The sequence below is a fragment of the Podarcis vaucheri genome, assembly GCF_965113315.1.
Source record: "Podarcis vaucheri genome assembly, chromosome: Z".
In the NCBI taxonomy this organism is placed as follows: domain Eukaryota; kingdom Metazoa; phylum Chordata; class Lepidosauria; order Squamata; family Lacertidae; genus Podarcis; species Podarcis vaucheri.
Window position 1 is genome coordinate 9,263,470 of NC_138758.1, and position 21,024 is coordinate 9,284,493.

Genomic DNA, 21,024 nt, shown 5'->3' on the forward strand with positions numbered 1-21,024 from the left:
TCTAACTGCTTCTTCTAAATGTGTGATGGGGCTTAGAGGTGTGCAAAGGGATTCAGAGATAAGGAGGGGGAGACGTTTCCCAATTCCATCTTGCAGTGAAAGGTTGAGTTATAATACTATTGCCTCTGATTTTTGTTACACGTGGCCATGGAATAAGATGCAGGACGAATGACTGATTAGAGCTCATGTTTAGCTAAATTAACATCTCAAGTCCTTTTTTATGGCTAAATCTCAGTTCTTCATAATCTAAAAGCAAATATTTGCCTTTAATATCTCTGATTTATGCATAGAATACCATGTGCTGTTCATTTCCCTCTTAATTATTATTATTTCTTTAAAACCGCTTTCAGGCAGAAAGTCAAAGCCTGCTGTGTTTTATATTATATTCTGCAACTCATTTTCCTCCCCCCCCCCACCCTAAATGAAACATCTAATTAATCTATGTACTGTGAATGCTTTCTGTTTAAACTCTCCATGCTCATAAAAAGAGCTGGACAAAAGTATAAAATGTAGCTAATTTGTTACAGCTAAGGGGAAACAGTGGATGTGAAATTATCTTTTTATATTCCCAAATGCCTCTGCAGATTGGGGGTCAGCGCACCCATTGCATAAAAGAACCAAATGAAGGAAATGCCAACTGAAGGAAATTTGAAGAGGCCCTTGATATTCCACTAGAAGTGGAATTCTCCCTATTAAGAATTATACAATAGCATATTGTTGATTTTCTGTAATTTATTACTTTATTTTTAGTAATAACAAAAAAAAATCCAAGCGCTTTGATTTTTTTGTGTTGTCACCATTAAGGATCATTTTGATCCTTACCCTTTCAAAAATGAGAGATAATTTTGATTTTGGAACCCTTTAGTAGCAAAGCCAATTATCTTCAGAACTTTGAAAGTTCTTACCTGTCCTCATTATAGCTGCACACCACCGAACAGGTAAATGCTTTAAGAAGCCTCGCTTGCAGTCTGCAGCTCACTTAACTGAACACTGTGATTTAAAATTATTTAATCCACACCTACCTGGATTTGTAGCTCAGATCTGTCAGACTGATAAGATGTATATATCAGTAAGTTATTCAAATGAGGCAGGGTCAAGGGGTCTTGATTTGACTGAGGCACGGTCATAAATTTATGCTGCAACCATTGTTACTTTTGTATTATTCTTATATCCTGTTATTTGTTTAGAAAGCATGCAGCCCAGTTCTGTGCATGATTACTTAGAAGTAAACCTTAGAGAATACTATGGAACTTACTCCTAAGTAGATACACATAAGAATGTGACCTTAAAATACGTTCCCTTCTAGTGGCCATATCTAGGTACTGTTGCATCCATTCTGCTTAGATTCACCATTTCTGTTATGTACTTTGAGATGAGTTACTGTACTTAAGTGCTTTCCTATGATTAAATCCCAACTAAGCTCATTGGAATTGACTTCCAATCATGTTTGAGATCTTGTCATTGTCATTTTAAAAAAAAAATTGGGGGGGGGTCAATGGCATTAAGGTATTACTTTGTTAAAAATCATGAAGGTTTGAAGCATTACACTGAAATCCAGAGGTGCAATGTTCAGTTCAGTGCACTGCTGTAAATGTACTTTGTGATCTTGGACAAATTACTTTGGCCTCAATCAGAGATGGCCACATGCAACCAGATGTGGCGCTGGTGAGAATCATGCACAATACATATGAGAAGATACACTTTCTTTTCTGCATTGAGAGACATGTGAGCCTGTTCTCCTTTAACCTGCATTCTGCATGGCAATGAGAGCTTTTATGCAGTTATGTGCATCCTGCCCCTTTCAGTTTGCACCAGCACTCCCAAGTATAGGTCACCTAGTTTATGTGCAGCAGCAGCATGTGCTGATTTGCACATGGAGAAGGCAAATGGTAGCCACTGCTGGTGAGCTTCCTGTCTTATCCTGTCTTATCCAGTTCTGTGGGATCTGTTCCAGCTATTGAGGCCGTAGGATGTTGACATTGTGCTTCAAAGTGTCCATTCCACCTCTTGACCCTTGCCTATCCTGGCTTGTCCATTCAAGCTGGCAAGTGGGGAGGATCTAGTCAGGGGAAGTCCAGGTGATGGTTAACACATAATATTGGTGCTGGGTTGTCCTAACTGTCTTGAATGAGGAAGTACTATGCCCCCTCCTGGAAAAATCCTCCCTAGACCCTGAGGTGTTGATAACTATCGTCCAGTGTCTAATACCACTTTTTTGAGTAAGGGGCTCAAGCAGACAGCGGCAGTTCACCCAAAGTCACTATTGGAGGAAACAGATTACCAGGCATTCCTGCCATTTTCAGGCATGTGTTGGGCATAAATTCAGCCATGTTCACCCTGAAATAAGAGCTCATTCAAGGGAGAGACAGGAGGAGTGCAACCCTACTGCTACCATTGGATATCTCAGTGGGTTTTGACACCATTGACCATAGTCAATGGAGCATTTCTGTTGGGAGTTGGAGGCACTGTTTTACAGTGGTTCTGCTCCTTCTTGCATGACCGTTACCAGAGAATAGCATCAGGGGACTACATGTCTACAGCTCTACTTTTCCATTAAATCTGAGTCAGGGGAGGCCATGCATAAGCTGAACACATGACTGGATACAGTGGTGGAGTAGATGAGGATCAATAGATTGAAGCTGAGTCCTGCTTCACTATGGGTCTGCCTGTTCTAGATATGGTTGCACTCCCTCTGAAAGTGTAGGATGTTCTTGAAACCATATTTATCCATGGAGGCCCTTATGGCCTCTATGGTTAAAAAAAAATGCCTATCATCAGCTGGTGCATCAACTGCACCCTTTCCTGGACATGGATAACATGGCCACTGTGATGTGTGCATTGATATTAAATCATCATCATCCTCTACATTTTTTCGTGCAAATAGGACCTGGGGCATGTTTTGACTTGCATAGTCGACTGATCAGTGCATACTATTCTCAACCCTTCTGTTCATTGGCAAGATAGGTTCAGGATTATGGTTTTTCTGTTTTCAGATACTATGTTTAAAGGGGGGTGGGGGAGATACTGCAGTACCTCCAAACCCAATTCCTTTGGGTTGACAGATGTTTGGTCTGTGGTGGATCTCAGCTTGAGAATATGAAGAACCAATAAGCTGTTGACATCACTGAAATATTTAGAAGTGAAATGTCTGTCTCACTACTAAAATTCATAATGAGCACTGAGGGGGAAAAGAATTAGATAAATGCACAGTATGATGAATTGTATCAGCAGAATTCCCTCCCTCCTTCCTTAATGGGATTTTGTCAAGAGTTTTGCAGGAGGCACCAGCTGATCCTTAATGCCTTGAGAACTTAGCATTTGAATTCTTTACTGTGTTCAAAAGCAATTTAGGAAATATTACCATACCAAGAAAGATGCTCCAAAACAGTAATATATGAAGTCTCAATGGAATTGCTTATTTGCAGGGGAAGCTCTCACAGTAAAAAATACTATAAATCCTATATAAGTCAGTAAATGAGTAAAGAGAAGACAAAATAATTATCAAGATAATGTTCAAAATCCTTTAAGTACTCGAGGATTACAGTAGAATTCAATTTATCTGAACCAAGGCTATCTGCAACCCATAGAAATTTAAAGAATATGAAAGTCATTTAGTTTGACATTTTTTGAATGAAGTATGATCCAGGAAACCCAGATTTGCTAAGTTATTGCTATGCATATTGTACCAAAAGAGTATTAAAAGAGTTGCTGGAACACCACCAAGCCTGGATAACCTCCCTTCTGAACTGGAAGCCCTAGATTGTATCCAACTAAATTTTACTCAGAGTAGCCACATTGAAATCAATGGTAGTCATGCTCGTAAATTTGGTTCACCCATAACGCACCATTTCTTCATCACAATAGAGGTCTCTGAACCTTCCAACTTCTCTTGCCTAAAGATCAGAGAATAAAATCTGCTTTATAACATCCAAGCCCAACACAAAGCAAGCCAAGGTACAGAAAGAACAGACTGCTGAGCTGCAGGAGTTGCCCCTTTGCACATGTGAATTAACTTTGGATTAGGGGGAGGATAATTTTTTTAATGGAAGTTTGAAAGTGGGACATGCCAAATAGCATCTTTCATGCTTTTTAAGAGCCTTAAAATGGAGGGAGAAGGGTTTCCAGTGTCAGCTAGGAATGTATCTGTTGGGGATGTGCACCAGGCACAAGATTTGATTTGTATCTATCTTTTTGGGAAGCAGCCTAACTTGTTTGGAAGCTACACTGTGTCTTTTCGATTTGACTTGTTATTTGATACCAAATCGGATCTGTTAAAAATGAAGTTCTGATCCCATACACCCTATTCACTACAATAGGAAATCTAAAGTGGCTATGACTTTTTTCTTTTTCACAGAGTGGATGGAATTTGCAGGCATAGCAGCTTTTCTAAAGTGGATTTAGCTTGCCAAATTGTAGGTGGGTGTCCCAGGATTTTCATGTAGGGCACCTTTTTCTTTTTCTGCCAGAATTGGATGCATTTGCAGACATGGGATGAAGCCTGACAGATTTTAGAAGGATAGCTATAATGGTTCTCTCCCAAGAGAAGACTACTGTTTTGGAGTGAGTACAATAAGAATCACTGGGGGGGGGGGAGTTGCATTGGGAATTACTCTCCTGGCAAGGGCCCTGTTACCTCAAGGGGTGGTGGTGGGGTTCTGCCTCCCATGAATTTAGGGGGATACTATGACAATATCTTCATTGATTTGCATAGACTAAACTAAAGCACAGTTTTAAATCTCTTCCCCCAAATCAATGTGATTGGAATGCCCTTGGAAAATAATTCACTGTGATTAAAAGCTAAACCAGTCTTTCAAGATGAAAGATCCCACCACCACTTTCCCTCTCAAGTTCTGGGTTTGTTGGTTTTGTTGAGTTTTGGAAAACAAAAACAAATGGTTGCACATTTTGTGGGCAGCTGAGGCTACAGAGCTACTCTGAAGTTAAGGGAGTCTTTGATCTGACTCAAGATAACTTGTCAACTGTGCGATCTGGCTCAGAATAGTCAGAACCTCCCCCCAAATCACTCCAATTTGTTTCATAATGTTAGGCATACACAGAGCTGCTGCACACCCCTCATATCTGTTCGCAGGATGCAATATGTGTTTACTAATATTATTATATCACAATGGCATTGTATGCATTCTTCAGCATGCAGATGAATGACTGATATCACTGTCAGCTGACTGTGTTTTTACCTAAAACAAAAAATGCACTGTTTGTAGTCTGTTTTTATATGCAACTTAGGGGTTCTTCTGTATTCATTGCTATCCCTTGGGACTCAAGTGGCCTTGGTAGCATGGCTTCCATCAGCTTTGGCTGCTGGCCCAACAGCATCCCTATCTGGACAGAGATAGCCTAACTACTGTTATCCGTGCTCTGGTAACCTCTAGGTTAGATTATTGCAACGCTATACACATTTCAATGTTATACATAAGACTGTCTCTGAAGACAGTTATGAAACTTTGCCTGGTGCAGAATTTGGTAGCCAGTTTACTCATTGTGGCACATAGGAGCCAACTTCTAGATGCCAAGGTCAGTCAATTATATGGGGCAGGGCTTGCCTGCACACACACACACACACACACACACACACACTTGAATATTTTATTCATGTTGGCTCCACTACTGAGTGCATAATGCCAATCCTAGCCTGACTGCACTGGCTGCCAATTAGTGTCTGGGCACAATTCAAAGTGCAGGTTTTGACCTATGAAGCGTTAAATGGCTCAGGACCACAATACCTGAAGGACCACCTCTCCCCGCGTGAAGCAATCCAGAACCTGCACTTATCATTTGAGTACCTCCATGAGACATCTACTGGGAAGAGTTGCTGTGCTCACTGGGCCTGGCCTCCTGAGCTGTTTTGTTTCTTTGAATAAAGCTCATTAACTTCACTGACACTGTCTGAGTTGTTACCGACCTGCTCCGGGCACCCACCCTGACATTTATTCTCTACCCAGTTTTCCCTCTGGTCCCACCTACCACTGACACGTGTGGCCCTAAGAAGGTAGGCCAGAAAGGGATGGTCCTTTGGCTGAAAAATGTCCCCCACCCCTGCTGTAATGGCAGCAACATTCACTAACCCATTGCTGAGTCTGGGTACCTCCTCTTCATGCAACAGCTGCAGAAGATATTTCCTCCTGATAGCATATAATAGTGCTGCATGGCATGTTCAGCATCATCGTTAACACCCAACACTGGGGTTTTCCAACTCAGTCGAGCGCTGGGCTTTTGAAAGGAAAATATTATGGCATCTATTACATGGATATGCCCTCACTATTACTTGCTAGTTAACCAGTGCATTTCATGCTTGAAATAATGCTTAAGAGCTTACGAAAAGAATTGATTCTCAAGCGCTTTAAATGTACCTCTGTGAGTCATCATTTTAAGGAACCCACTCTAACCAAAGTATCATCATGTCATGTTCCCACTTAAAAGGAAATACATTTAATAGGCTGCAAAGTTGAAGGAAACTTGTTTGTTTATTTTTTTATTTTTCACAGCCAAAAGAAGTACATTTGTATTTTCCTGAATATTTTTAAAAACATTTTTTTATTTTGTTTTCGGTTGTATGGAGAACAAACAGAAAATATAAAGTTGACATAAAACCACCACACGTCTGTAACAAAACAGGAGAGCAGGCACATTAGTACCCTATAGAAGGAAATCATACATCAGTGGGAGGCAAATATAAGCACAAGTACAAAAACAAAGGCTGGACCTAGAAACAAGTCTGGGAGAACATGTGTTTGCATGGTAGCATCCTGATCCTGGGATTTATATGAAAGAGAAGACTGGGAGAATGTGTGTTTGCATGGTAACAACCTGATCCTGGGATTTATTTGACGGTTCCTTACCAATCTCACATAAATACTTCTGACTATGGTTTTCTTTCACCTTCCACAAATACTCCACCCTGCCTCCTACAAAGACAAGTGAAAGCTGTTAAAGACATATCTGCGTTGAGGTTTTGAAAGAATTTGGAAATAAAGTTATTGCACTGGTTCTCCAAATGCCATAGAAGAAGATCAGGTCAGCCAAAAAGTCCACAAAACTGACTTTTCATTATGAAATTGAGGGCAGAAGTTTCTTTTCTTTTATGGGTTCTTGCACATTTTCTGGAATCCTGTCACAGCCTGTTTAGTGCTTTAAAACTTGAGAATTTTAGAACAGAGGTTCTCAATCATTTTAAGCCCAGGACCACATTTGGAAATCCAAGAAACAGTTGTGAAGACCATAGACTACTAATTTAACAGAAGGAAAATGGAAAGGTGGCTGTCTCAGGGCGCCCATGGTTGCCACATTGGAGATCCCAGCTTTAGAAGATGTTGAGCACTGATTTTAGCATTGCTCCATCTTCAGAAATGCAGGGTAAACAGCTTTCACAATTTCACTGGCATTCTGTGTAGTTTTGTAGTTTGCTTGAAGAATTGGCTGGGAAAACCCCCCGGAATCCCAGCCAGCAAATGCACTACAAGCAATTAAGAGGGTGTTTGTTTTAAGCCAGGATTTGGAATTGAAACTGTACTGCATTTCGTCTGTGGCTTCTCAAAATCCCCCACCCACTTCAAAGGACAGCATTTAACAGACAGTAAAGATGAAGGAAACTCAGAGGGCCTTTTTTTGAAAATGAAGTGGAAGCAGACAGCTACTAGGCATGTAGCCACTCCTTAAAAACCGAGAGTAGGTGATGCCTGTAACTGGACAGAGACCATTCTGACATAAGTGATAATCACATGACTGTAGACTTCAGAGGATTTGCACATGTGAATGAGTCCTACAGATCAAAAATCACAGGTAGGAACGGCATATTGTTTTCAATACAGCATTTTTTTCAGTATGAATTCAGCCACATTGTAATCCCTTTATTTTCGCCACACTCTCTCTTCAGATTTTCGAGACAGTGCAGGAAGCGATTGCCACTTCCTTCATGTTACCCCCATACTCATCATGTTACCCTTGGCAATTGGACCTGTGTAAAGCCACCTCTTAAAATTCAATCCCATCCATGTTTACTTAGAAGTTCAACTCACTTCCCTGGACTTACTTAACATGTGCTTGGGACTGTGACCTTAGAAGGTTGATTTCTGACTTTATCATTCCTAGAAAACATCACCTTTGTCTTTCTGTTTTAGTTCTGATTTATCAAAGAGATCAATGGATTTAAAAATTGGCACAAAGGACTACTACCTGCTTTTTATGCTTGCTCAGTTTTTAGCAATGCACTGTTGCAGTAGTCTTCCTAACCACAATAGCCTGGTGATTGTTTAATCAGAGATCAACTGCAAATGAAAGATAGAGGATGAATCAAAAAAGACAAGTATAAAAGAGACCCATCACTTTTCAGAATAGTTCTATGTATGTTTTCCTAAAACAAAAATTACATTTGAGCTGTTCTTAAAGGATTCGTGTTTTTATTTATTCCCAAGTGTAGCAGCACCCAGAGGTGAAAAGTTAGCTAATTGCAGATTCTGATGTGTCCTATAGTACTCTGAGACAAGTTCCCTTTGCATGAGGATTATAATATTTTTTCAGGTGGTAGCTTCCAGTGTCTTCTTTGTAAACAGCTGATATAAACCAAACCAGATGTTGCCTTTCCTACATATTTTACAAAATTCACTGTAAGCAATCAAATCAAGTGAACCCTGCTATTAAAAGAGATTCTCCTGTTCTGAGCATTAAAGTGTTTCTGAGTAAGCAAGCACTAGATCCACTCATCTTTCAGCTTTACCCTTCATACAGCAGCTGTATCTTCTTGAAGGACCCAGCCGGAACCAAGCTAGGAGAGATTTCTCCATTTGGATGTTCTGGGTAAAACCTTGTACTGTATCTGGCAACTGAAAGAGTTTGCCTTGTTTATACAAGAGGTTTGGTTTTTTTGCGCCAAATCAAGAGTTTATGAATGTATGCTTTTGCTATAAATCTTCTGTTTCTGCCCTGGAAATTTATATTGCAACCAACATTTCTTAAAATGGAGTTTACCTAAGTCAAGCTGCACTCTCCTCACCCTCAGAATGGTTTTCTGTTTGTCCCATGCTTTCTAGGGACAGGTCCAAGTGGTTTTGCCTCTGCCCTGCCAATTTTCCCTGGAAAACCCACTCTTTAGCACTAAATCAGAACAAACTGCAATCCAAAGAAAACCCAATTGCCACACTTTCTGATTCAGTGCTAAACGACGGGTTTTCCTGGAGGGAAAGTAGTGAGACAAATGAAAGTGCAGATGAGCCACTGAAATCAGTGTTGTTAATACAGTGCATATAAGACTGGGGTGGGGGTGGGGGTGTGAAACACACACACACTCATAGGAATAAATATTTGAACCAACACATAAAACCCTTACTGGGCTGGCTCATATGCATATATTCTCATTACCTGGTTTATCAGCATTTGATGATCAGGAGCTGACTCTGCAAACTAACCCCAGTACAGTGTGTTATTAATTGTAGTTGTTGTTGTTAGTAATATTTACCGTATTTTTCGCTCTATAACACGCAGCAGACCATAACACGCACGTAGTTTTTAGAGGAGGAAAACAAGAAAAAAAATTCTAAACGAAATAGTGGATATATGATTTTTGTGGTTCATGCTGTGGCCACAGACATGTGATCTGACAGTGAGTTTGGAGTAGCCCAATGCAAAAATCCTGAGGATCCATGTGGATCCATGCTTTGCAAGCACAGAGGAGGGAAGGAAGGGGAACCATGGATCCTCTGCTCACGACTGCAGCAGATCTCCCCTGCCACCCACAGGCATTCGCTCCATAACACGCACAGACATTTCCCCTTACTTTCTAGGAGGAAAAAAGTGAGTGTTATGCTGCAAAAAATACGGTATTACTTAAAATTATACTTCCCTTCAAATGCAATAACGAGGTTCACACACACACACACACACACACACAAAATGTTGTTGCCATCCATCTGTCTTGAGAGACAGTAGAGTGCGCCTCGGGGGTGAAGTCAAACTGCTGTGTTTGACTTTTTCTGCAAAAAAATAGAAGTACAATAAAACTACAGTTAAACAACAGATGCTGCTTGAATGGCAACTAAGTTAAAAAGAAACCAACATGTTTCAGTGGACAGCATTTTTATATGCTAAATATTAGGTCTATAGCAGTGTTTCCCAAACTTGGGTCTCCAGCTGTGTGTAGACTACAACTCCCATCATCCCTAACTAGCAGGACCAGTGGTCAGGGATGATGGGAGTCGTAGTCCAACTGGAGACCCAGGTTTGGGAAACACTGACCCAAAATATTTAGATTAGCTGTGGGGGAAGGTCATATTAAAATAAGTCTAAAGTCTGGTGTAAACAGGCTGTTGCCTTTCTCATCTCAGGTGGTAGTAAGGTGTGTCTGTTTGAGGCTTCTGATGGGGCACAAGCCAGTCATATAGAGCGCCAAACAGTCCACATTCCAGATGTGGGTCTTTGTGGCTTTTGCATTTGTGATGTAATCCAAAGAAGTGATGGTATGTTATTGGTGTACCTGTTCTATTCTGCCTTTCCTCTGCTGTTTTGCTCAGTAGCATGGCAGAGAGTGTGGAGGAAGCTACTGCAAGGATAATATTTTTAACAATTCCCTGGTAAGTGGAAGCTGTGCTTGTTGTCTCTGGCCTTTTGGCCACTTTACACAGGCTAAACTAGTGTAGGCTGGTGTGGCTGCAGTTGGTGGCAGACCTTGAGGTCTCAAATTTCAGTGACACCCTGTGTGATGCCAAAATTTGGCGCACCCCCCCCCGCCTCTTGTCTTCCATGCTGTGTAATAGTTGCAGCACCCCCAGGTCTCTGTACCCTGTGCGACTGAACCAGTTATGCTCCCGTAAATCCGCCTCTGCTGCAGTAAAATACTTAAAAGTGTAGGAATGAGACACATGTCTCGTAACGCGTAATGGATATGTGCCAGGGAGCCACAGTTCCCCAGCACATGCATCCTTCATATCACTAAGTGTTAGGAGAAGTGGATCCCCTTTCCACATGTTATATTCATCATTGTCATCATTTCAGCTTGTAAACCTCCTTGTGTATAGTAATATAAAAAGGTGGTATGCAAATTAAAAGTGGAATGAAATAGGAAACAACAGTGGAACACCAGAGTAACTGCAATAAACATACTTGCCAAGTAAAGCAGGACACACACACACACACACACACACACACACACACACACACACACAACTTAGAAATCTTCCCCTAATGGGCCCCTTTATTGTAAGCCGTGTAAAAACATGTACAGCACTGTTATCTGTACATAAAAATAGTTTACAGGTTGACACCCTTAACTGACAGGTTTCCATTCTGAAGGAATTACTGAGGGCATGAATTGTTTTTCGTAAGAGGTTGCTGGGGTAAACATGATGTCAGAATTACTTCTTCCTACTGAGCAAGAAGCAATGTATTCCAGCCCATATTTTGCTCTAAAGGGGGTGGGGGGTGGAAGATGTGTCATCCCTGGTAAGAATGACTCAAACAGATTTCCCTGACTGCTGAAATGTTTGATAGTAAATTAAGTGTGTCTTTTCCATGGCACACTGGTACTTTGAGATGCACTTGTAATTCTTTGTGTTCGAAACTGTTTGGTGTTTCTAGCCCTATTCTGAAAGCCTTGTCCTAGTTGTGAAATAATCCTTCCATAAAATATAAGCTGCTTACTGATAATAGGTACGGTAGGTAAATTTGTTTCAGGCACTGTTTTATTGTCATTTGTTCAGCCAAACTGCTTTTCAGAAACCCATTATAAATAATGTTCATGCATTTAAATATGACTATTAAATTACTTTCAATTTAGAGCTCAGGAATGTGAGGGTGGGGTGAGTGGGTTTTTTGTTTTTTGTTTTGGTCGCAACAAAGAACAAAACATTCCCCCCCCCCTTTGATGTGCAGTGCAACTATAATTTTAAATATAATACTTTGCATATCTAGAGCATTGTCTGTGTTGTCAGACAGCAATGAATTCAGTCATGGCATGTTGCTGTGCGTATTTTAAGTTAAACTCTCTAGTATGTTCTATGCAGTTCTTAATAAAACAAACAGATGCATTTGCTCCATCCTCCAGCCCAAGCTTTGCTTTTTAACCAAATATTCTCATCCTCCTAGGAGGCCACCTTTTCAGTGATTAACTTTTTAGTACTTCATTAGAGACTCAAGAGTTCTTAACTAACAAGTGCCCTGGTGTTTTTCAGACCCTCCACTGCTCTCTACTTCAGATGTGGCCAGGAGGTGTGATGACCTTCCACAGTGGCCACAATGTTAGGAACAAAGACAGCCCAGGAAAGAAAGAAGATTTGCTAGCTTTGTATAAGGGGAAAAAACCCATTTGAACTCTGCTCAGAAAGCATTTACAGAGGGTATCCAGGCTCCTGATTCTTCCTAAATGCCTGACTTTAGCATTTTTTTTAGAGAGAGAGAGAGAGACTGTCATGTTAATTAAGGCTAAAGACCAATCTGTTTTGGTTCTTCTCACCACAGTACTTCACTTCAGGAATCCCTTGATTAAAAATGGATCATTCGGATTCACCTCATCAGTACAAATAATTTCTAGGAACATCAAACTGAAAATCACCCTGTTTCCTAAGGAAGCTTATAAATGCCAATTCCAGAATAATGTTCAAGGGCCTTTGGTGAGGTGGGTGTGAATTTTATGAAGTACAAAAGGACTTTGAGGGAGAGAATGCAGCCCACAAATGTTCTAGCACTATCTGCAAAAGGCCAATTCCTCAATTCCATCTCTTGGTCACAGTAATTAAGGTCATCAAGTTGAATGGAAAATGCAGGCAATGCTATCTACATAGGCCACTGATCCATTTAGTGCATTCCCTACAATAATATATTTAACTAAACAGGTCCTTCTGTCTTCCTCCACCTGCCATAATGAGCTTTACTAGTTGATCCTCTTACTTCTATAAACTAGATCTTTATAGAAAAATGAAATTTGTCTACTTAAGGTAGGGATTTGGGGCTTATCCACACATACCTTTTGCCTTTTATTTCCAGGGTTTTTGTTTGCTTGCTTTGTCCCAAGCTTTCCTCATGAAAACCCGCTCTTTAATGCTGAATCACAGCAAATGTCAGTCTGGGTTTTCCACAGATTGCTGTTTGCTCCATTTGAGCCTTAAAGAGTGGGGTTTTGCAAGGAGAGCCCTGAGAAGAAGAATTTATTATTTATACCATGCCCATCTTGCTGGGCTTCCCCAGCCACTCTGGGCGGCTTCCAACAAAATATTAAAAGTACATTAAAAGATCAGGCATTTAAAATTTCCCTAGACATGGCGGCCTTCAGATGTCTTCTAAAAGTCAGATAGTTGTTTATTTCCTTGACATCTGATGGGAGGGCGTTCCACAGGGTGGGCGCCACTACCAAGAAGGCCCTCTGCCTGGTTCCCTGTAACTTGGCTTCTCGCAGTGAGGGAACCACCAGAAGGCCTCGGAGCTGGACCTCAGTGTCCAGGCTGAACGATGGGGGTGGAGACGCTCCTTCAGGTATACTGGACCGAGGCCGAGGTCAGCACCAACACTTTGAACTGTGCTCAGAAACATACTGGGAGCCAATGTAAGTCTTTCAAGACCAGTGTTATGTGGTCTTGGCGGCCACCCCCAGTCACCAGTCTAGCTGCCGCATTCTGGATTAGTTGTAGTTTCTGGGTCACCTTCAAAGGGGGGTGCTTGGACATGAAACCTCAAATCATGGGCCATGCCTGTGAAGAGTGGAGGAAAGGTAAGTGTGGATGAGCCCTTAGTATTTGTGTGTGCAAAACACACTTATCTAAAAATGGGATCTAAAAGTTGGAAGTAATAGGCATGATTTTGAGCATATCTAAGTCCCGTTGGTCTCAGTGCGAATGTTACTTGTGCACATAGGTTTTTTTCTACTGAATTCAATTGGACTTGGAAATGCTTACCTTTGGCTTGTTTCTCTGACATTTTTGTTGCATTTAAAATCTTTCAAGAGAAACACATTTATCACTGAACAGCCCATTTGGATGTTGTCATGTTACTTATTTTTTTACTACTGTCACTGATATGCTTAATTTTTAGCATATAGCACTCCACAGTAAATAAAATCAGAGGATTTTATCACCAATTTCTGCAGTGGGTAACACTCTTTTGTCCTAATTAACACCAGAAGGTTTGGTTGCAATTCTTTGCTATCAGCATAAGGTATGTTTCTTGCTGCCAGCTTAAAACACTTATTACTCATTCATGAGGGCTTCTGCAATCTCTGTACTACCCTAGATACCTTTTCCCACTCTAAAGACAGTGGGGTTTAGTTTACATTTTCCTTCATTGCTCTAATACATTTTGACATCCCAGATGTGGTGTATCATTAACACTGAATATACCCATGACAGATAACATAAAGCATTGTCATTCATAAAACATTATACTGTGGGAGTTATCCTTGAAACCCCTTACTTCTACTTTCCCCCTAATTTAAGGGTTTTATTTTTTCTAGATCATAAGTTTATTGTTCCAGCCAAAGGCCATTGCAAACTTGCTGCGATCGTATTAATAAAATAATACAGAACATCCACCCATGAAATAAGCCAACATCCGTTTCTTGTTTCTTTTGGGTGGGGTAGCATAAAGATATGAACAGCAAGTGATTGCCTACAAATCCACAGACCAGGTTAACTCAGTTGAAGTCAAGAAGATTGCTTCAGGGAGAGTAAATTCATTAAGGATTGCAGCCAGTGAAGAGGCTGAGGGGTTTGAGTAATGTTTCGCAGCTAATGAAGATCAGATAGGAAGTACTGAGAGGAGAGTTTAATTGCTTATATTCTTCCTCAATCTTCTAATCCCAAATTTTTCAAGGCCAACAATGTTGCTGCTGTTCTCATTTTAAACATTTCAATATCCACCACCTTCATTGCTGACTTCCCTAGTCAAATTGAAGGGGGAACCCCCATTACTATGCATATTTTTCTTTTCAGAAAACCCTGGGAGTTTTTGCAGTATAGGCAATATAAAAGTGCCTCTTAATTCCTGGACTTTGACATGTGGAAAATATGGTGTCTTTGGAAACGTTCAGACTGCTAACATGTGAGATACCAGGAATGCTATTTCATTCCTGCTTTGGTCCCGGAAAGTCAAGACATAGAGGTCTTGTTTGGGAGAGTGGGAAGGATGTTCAGCTTGAATGTGGTGAGGAAAATCAAACCCACATGAAACCTTTGAAAAGAAGGATTCAGACAACTAAGCCACTCTTGATGTGCAATGGAAGTTCCTTATTTTGTGGATTTGCCACAATTGGCTTCTGTGAGTGGTTATCCACATGCTTTACTAATTATCCCCAATCTGCTTGAAGGCACATTTATGAATGTCAATCATTTATTGTCAATTTATGTTCTCCAGGGGGTGAGTGGAATGGAAGCTGTTGATAGTGCAGAAACGTTTTAGACTTAATGCATTAGCATTTCCATGAGGATCATACCACACAGTGACTTGACAAGTCCATCTTCATCCTAAATAAACATAACCTTTTGCATCTCTTTTGCAAGCGACAGGAAAACTGAGCAATTTCCTTAAGGGGGCTTTAAATTCTTGGCACAATGCCAGCACTCTTGTTGCATTTTTGAAAGAATAAAATGTAACATTTGTTCAAAAAACAACTGATGGTTTTGTTTATTCGTTGCTAAATTTGAAGCGGGGGAGTCTTTGCTTAACCCACATTTGCAGAAACATCAGGAAGCATTTCAACAGCAATTCATATGCCCCCACATTTGAACATGAGCTTATTCTACCCATGGTCTTATGATTTTATTTAAGATTCTAGAAGAGGGACTCAAGTTAGGTACTGGAGTGGGGGCAAGAATCATTCCTTAACCTGAGGCCAATTTATGTTTCCTGCTGCAAAGTTTCCTGCTGCAAAACAGGTTTCATTCCTGATCAAATGCCATAAGCATACATGTCAAATTAAGGTTTATTTATGTTTGCCCCAATACACATCACTTGGGATACTGCAGCACACTGGTTCTTCCCTAGCCATTAACTAAGTGTTCATGAGAGCAGAGCCGATTGGACCTATGGATTTCTAGTTGTAGAACTCCACTCAGGATTCCTCTGTGGGCCACACTGGACATGACGCTAAATACATCCCTGGAAGTTGCATCCTTTTTTTGTTCTTTTATTCCAAATAAAGGTAAAGGGACCCCTGACCATTAGGTCCAGTCGTGGCCGACTCTGGGATTGTGGCACTCATGTTGCTTTATTGGCCGAGGGAGCCGGCGTACAGCTTACGGGTCATGTGGCCAGCATGATTAAGCCGCTTCTGGTGAACCAGAGCAGCGCACGAAAACGCCGTTTGCCTTCCCGCCAGAGCGGTACCTATTTATCTACTTGCACTTTGACGTGCTTTCGAACTGCTAGGTTGGCAGGAGCAGGGACCAAGCAATGGAAGTTCACCCCGTCGTGGGGATTCGAACCGCCAACCTTCTGATCAGCAAGTCCTAGGCGCCACCCGCGTCCCTTTTATTCCAAATAGTTCATTCCAAATAGTGTGTATTTGCACATAGGAGGTTAACACTTTCCTCACACACCACAGACCAGACAGTCTAGCTGCTGTTTGGCGTAGAGAAATGCTCCCGTTGCTTATAATGGGAATAATAATAATAATAATAATAATATACTGGTCTCAGATAATGGGTGCATCTATCCTGCAACAAATAGCAGCTGGGGTGGTTGCAATTATAATCAGAACCAGAGCTTCTGGAATGTGTGGACAGCCCCCTCCCCACTTTACATACTGTGGCTCTAGTCATGATTACCCCTTGCAGTGGCTGTTTAGAGGAGAGGGAACTTCCAGTGAGGCATTCTAGTGCCATTTGTAGTTTGATCTTTGAATGAGAGGGATAGAAAACAGCATAGAAATCTGTTCAAATCTCGTTGTGGAGAAGTTTAAAATATTGATGGCATCATCATCATCTTTATCTGAAGATTTCAGGATGGTCCACATCATAAAAATAAAAGATAAAAACCCAAAATACTCAAACACAAGAGCAAAAACAAAAGAATAACCCTCCTCCTCCCACAAGCACATTTAAAAGGATATACAGTGGTGCCTCGCAAGACAAACTTAATTTGTTCCGTGAGTCTTTTCGTCTTGCGATGTTTTTCGTCTTGCGAAGCACGGTCCGTCGCAACTGCGCCTCTTCAAGCGGCTTTAAGAAAAAAGCGAACAAACTCGCAAGATGTTTTCGTCTTGCGAAGCAAGACCATAGGGAAAATCGTCTAGCGAAGCAACGCACAAACCGAAAAACCCTTTCGTCTAGCGAGTTTTTCGTCTTGCAAGGCATTTGTCTTGCGGGGCACCACTGTAGGATGTTAATCAGCCAAAGGCTTGTTTGAAGAGGAATGTTATCACCCGGTGCCTAAAGGCATAGAGACATATTTCCACCATTAACCGCCAGGCAAGAACAATCCTCTTCAATCTCTGATACAGAAAGTTTCAAGTAATTTAGTTATTTATTTAAAATAATTTATAGCCCACATTTAACAGGTAATGTTGCAAATTATGGTGACAACTTTGCATGGTGTTCTCTCTCTCTCTCTCTCCAAGCGAAAAAGGATATACAACATTTTGGTGCTATGAGTTCATCTTATATGACTCTGTAAATGGGTCTTTTGGTGCTGGAGGAGACTCTTGAGAGTCCCATGGACTGCAAGAAGATCAAACCTATCCATTCTTAAGGAAATCAGCCCGGAGTGCTCACTGGAAGAACAGATCCTGAAGCTGAGGCTCCAGTACTTTGGCCACCTCATGAGAAGAGAAGACTCCCTGGAAAAGACCTTGATGTTGGGAAAGATGGAGGGCACAAGGAGAAGGGGACGACAGAGGACGAGATGGTTGGACAGTGTTCTCGAAGCTACCAGCATCAATTTGACCAAACTACGGGAGGCAGTAGAAGACAGGAGTGCCTGGCGTGCTCTGGTCCATGGGGTCACGAAGAGTCGGACACAACTAAACGACTAAACAACAACAAAATGGGTCCTTGTGCATAGCAGCACCCTGCCTTAGTGGATGGGAGCTGATGCAGTTGAAGATCATACCAAGTTGCTATTTCATTTGTGAGTATAGAGAGCTGGCTAGGTCTTGTAGATTCTGTGCCATAAATTATATATTCCCCCAATGAAGCACCTTAAACTCAATGAGCAGAAAATCTAGATTACGTAACCAGAATGCATTACAGAAATTATAAAAATTATGCACATTAAACTGACATGCATACAGCAGTAGCATTAGGGTTCCTGGTAGTTGTATTTGCGGGGCCTGCGGTAGCTTGTGGAGAGAACTGGGGCAATGGCAGCTTTGGCAGTGGGAGAGAGTACATACTCTATGCCAGCAGTCAATCAGCTTCATGCTAGTCAACATTTTGTCCTCAGTGAAATCATTCTCTGAAGTATCAGGAAAAAAAGGGGGGGTAGATCCCATATAATATGGGATGAGGGAACCTCTACTACTTCATGACTGAAATACTTGAATAAAAACCACAAGATTTAACAAACTTGTACATAAGACATGCAGAACTGGTTTTGGGTTTATGGGATTTCTTTGCATTAGACAAGTTCTGAGATGCTCTGCAAACCATTTCCTCCTAGTTCCGATTTTGCTGTGCTTGTGAATAGTGGAAGACATTCTAACATGCATTTTATACCATGAATCCAAATATTATTATGCATGTTTGATTTTCTTAAGGTGTATCTTTACAAGACGTCTCAACTTATGCATTATTTCTTATACATTGATTAGCTTGTGTATGGTACATATGTATTTCAGATTGTATGTGTTTGCTGACAAAGTGAATTAGGTGGTGTTTACCCTGCTTACACTAGTGAGGTGTATCTATATTTAATTACCCTTTTCAGATTTGTACGCTGCTCTACTCCTTCATGGATCACTGCCTTGTCGTGGCAAAGGGGCCACTCAAGACGGACAGGTCATAGTGGAGAGTTTTGACCAAACGTGATCCACCTGGAGCAGGAACCGGCAAGCCACTCCAGTATCCCTGCCAAGAAAACTCCATGGACGAATACAACAGGCATATAAAAGTTATCACACTGGAAGATGAGCCCCTCAGGTTGGAAGGCATCTAACATGCTGCTGAGGAAGAGCGGAGGACAAGTACAAGTAGATTCAGAGCTGATGAAGTGGCTGGGCCAAAGCCGAAAGTCCATGGGGTCACGAAGAGTTGGACATGACTAAATGACTAAACAACAACACTCTGCTCTTAATTCTACTGATGGTGTTTTCCTTACCTTTATTTTCTTGTGGACTTGGTAAGAAAGGCTGTGTACACACTCAGTTGCGGATGTGCCTGGAAGTGAAAGGAAAGTCCGATGCTGTAAAGAAAAATATTGCATAGGAACCTGGAATGTATATAAGATCCATGAACCATGTAAGCTGGATGTGGTCAAAAATTTGATGGCAAGAATAAATATTGACAACCTGGGCATCAGTGAACTAAAATGGATGGGAATGGGTGAATTAAGTTTGGATGATCATCATATCTATTACTGTGTGAAAAACTCCCATAGAAGAAATGGAGTGGCCCTCATAGTCAAGAAAAGCTGTACTGGGATGCAATCTCAAAAATGATAGAATGATCTCGATACGAATCCAGCGCAGACCATCACAGTTATCCAAGTTTATGCACCAACTCCCGGTACTAAAGAAAATGAAATTGATCAATTCTATGAAGCCTTACAACACATTTTAGAAATGAAACCAAAGAAGGATGTTCTTCTCATTATAGGGGATTGGAATGCTAAAGTAGGGAGTCAAGAGATAAAAGGAACAACTGGCCAGTTTGGCCTTGGAGTTCAAAACAAAGCAGGGCAAAGGCTAATAGAGTTCTGCCAAGAGAGTAAGCTGGTCATCACAAACACTCTTTTCCAAACGCTCTTTTCTAACAACACAAGAGACAACTCTACACATGGGCATCACCAGATAAACGGCATCAAAATCGAAAACCATAAAGAGCTGGACCATAAAGAAGGTTGATCACTAAAGAATTGATGCTTTTGAATTATGGTGCTGGAGGGGACTCTTGAGAGTCCCATAGACTGCAAGAAGATCAAACCTATCCATTCTAAGGAAATCAGCCCTGCGTGCTCACTGGAATGACAGATCCTGAAGCTGAGGCTCCAATACTTTGGCCACCTCATGAGAAGAGAAGACTCCCTGGAAAAAAGCCTGATGTTGGGAAAGATGGGGGGGCACAAGGAGAAGGGGACGACAGAGGGCGAGATGGTTGGACAGTGTTCTCAAAGCTATTAACATGAGTTTGACCAAACTGTGGGAGAAAGTGGAAGGCAGGAGTGCCTGGCATGCTCTGGTCCATGGGGTCACAAAGAGTTGGACACGACCAAATGGCTAAACAACAACACTCTGCTCTTAATTCTACTGATGGTGTTTTCCTTATCTTTATTTTCTTGTGGACTTGGTAAGAGAGGCTGTGTACACACTAACCTGTTTAAAGCATAAAAGCAGAGTTTTTCCAAGTCAAAAATCATTCATGCTCATCCTCAGCATGCTACATAAGGGTGGATGTGGTTATTTGATGCATATTTGAAAACTCTCCCCTTAATTACGTTATCCACACCTTTTCCTCCCTACACATGTTCCAACTGAATTAAGAGAATCTTGGTAAATGCCCATATACAATATCATTGGGCAGGTGTAGATACACCTATTGCAGATGTTAATACTGTGCAGCTTGAAGCAACTGGATGTATACAAACTGACTCCTTTTGAAATAAAATATTAGATATTCAAAACTTTATTTGCAGAGCTTTCTTCAAAACAGAACAAAACCTTCAAAGATACACCCAAATAATTCCATACAATATCTTGTACATGTCCAGCACAGGCTCTGCATCTTCCAAATAAAATAACATAATCAGAGCTGACAAAACATAGCTCTCTCTCTCTCTCTCACTCAGGCTTCATTAGCCTGTATGCAATCTCCAAGACTATGTAGCTCCTGGAGAGCTTCATTATCACATCTTACTTCCACTCTGGCTGGGAACAAAAGA

The 21,024-nt window shown here is 41.1% G+C and overlaps 1 long non-coding RNA gene across 4 annotated transcripts in view; it reads left to right on the forward strand.

Annotated features, from left to right (window-relative positions):
- Positions 1–16,112, forward strand: part of LOC309523465 — a 313,851-nt gene extending 297,739 nt beyond the window's left edge. The window contains exons 3-5 of one of the 4 annotated variants that reach the window (XR_014215359.1): positions 4,467–4,560; positions 12,463–12,619; positions 14,925–16,112. This is a non-coding gene — a long non-coding RNA (uncharacterized lncRNA). Of the gene's footprint in view, positions 1–4,466; positions 4,561–10,381; positions 10,581–12,176; positions 12,620–14,924 lie in introns of those variants that run through there. The other 3 variants (XR_014215366.1, XR_014215367.1, XR_014215368.1) reach the window with 3 other exon arrangements.
- The last annotated feature ends 4,912 nt before the right edge of the window (positions 16,113–21,024 follow it).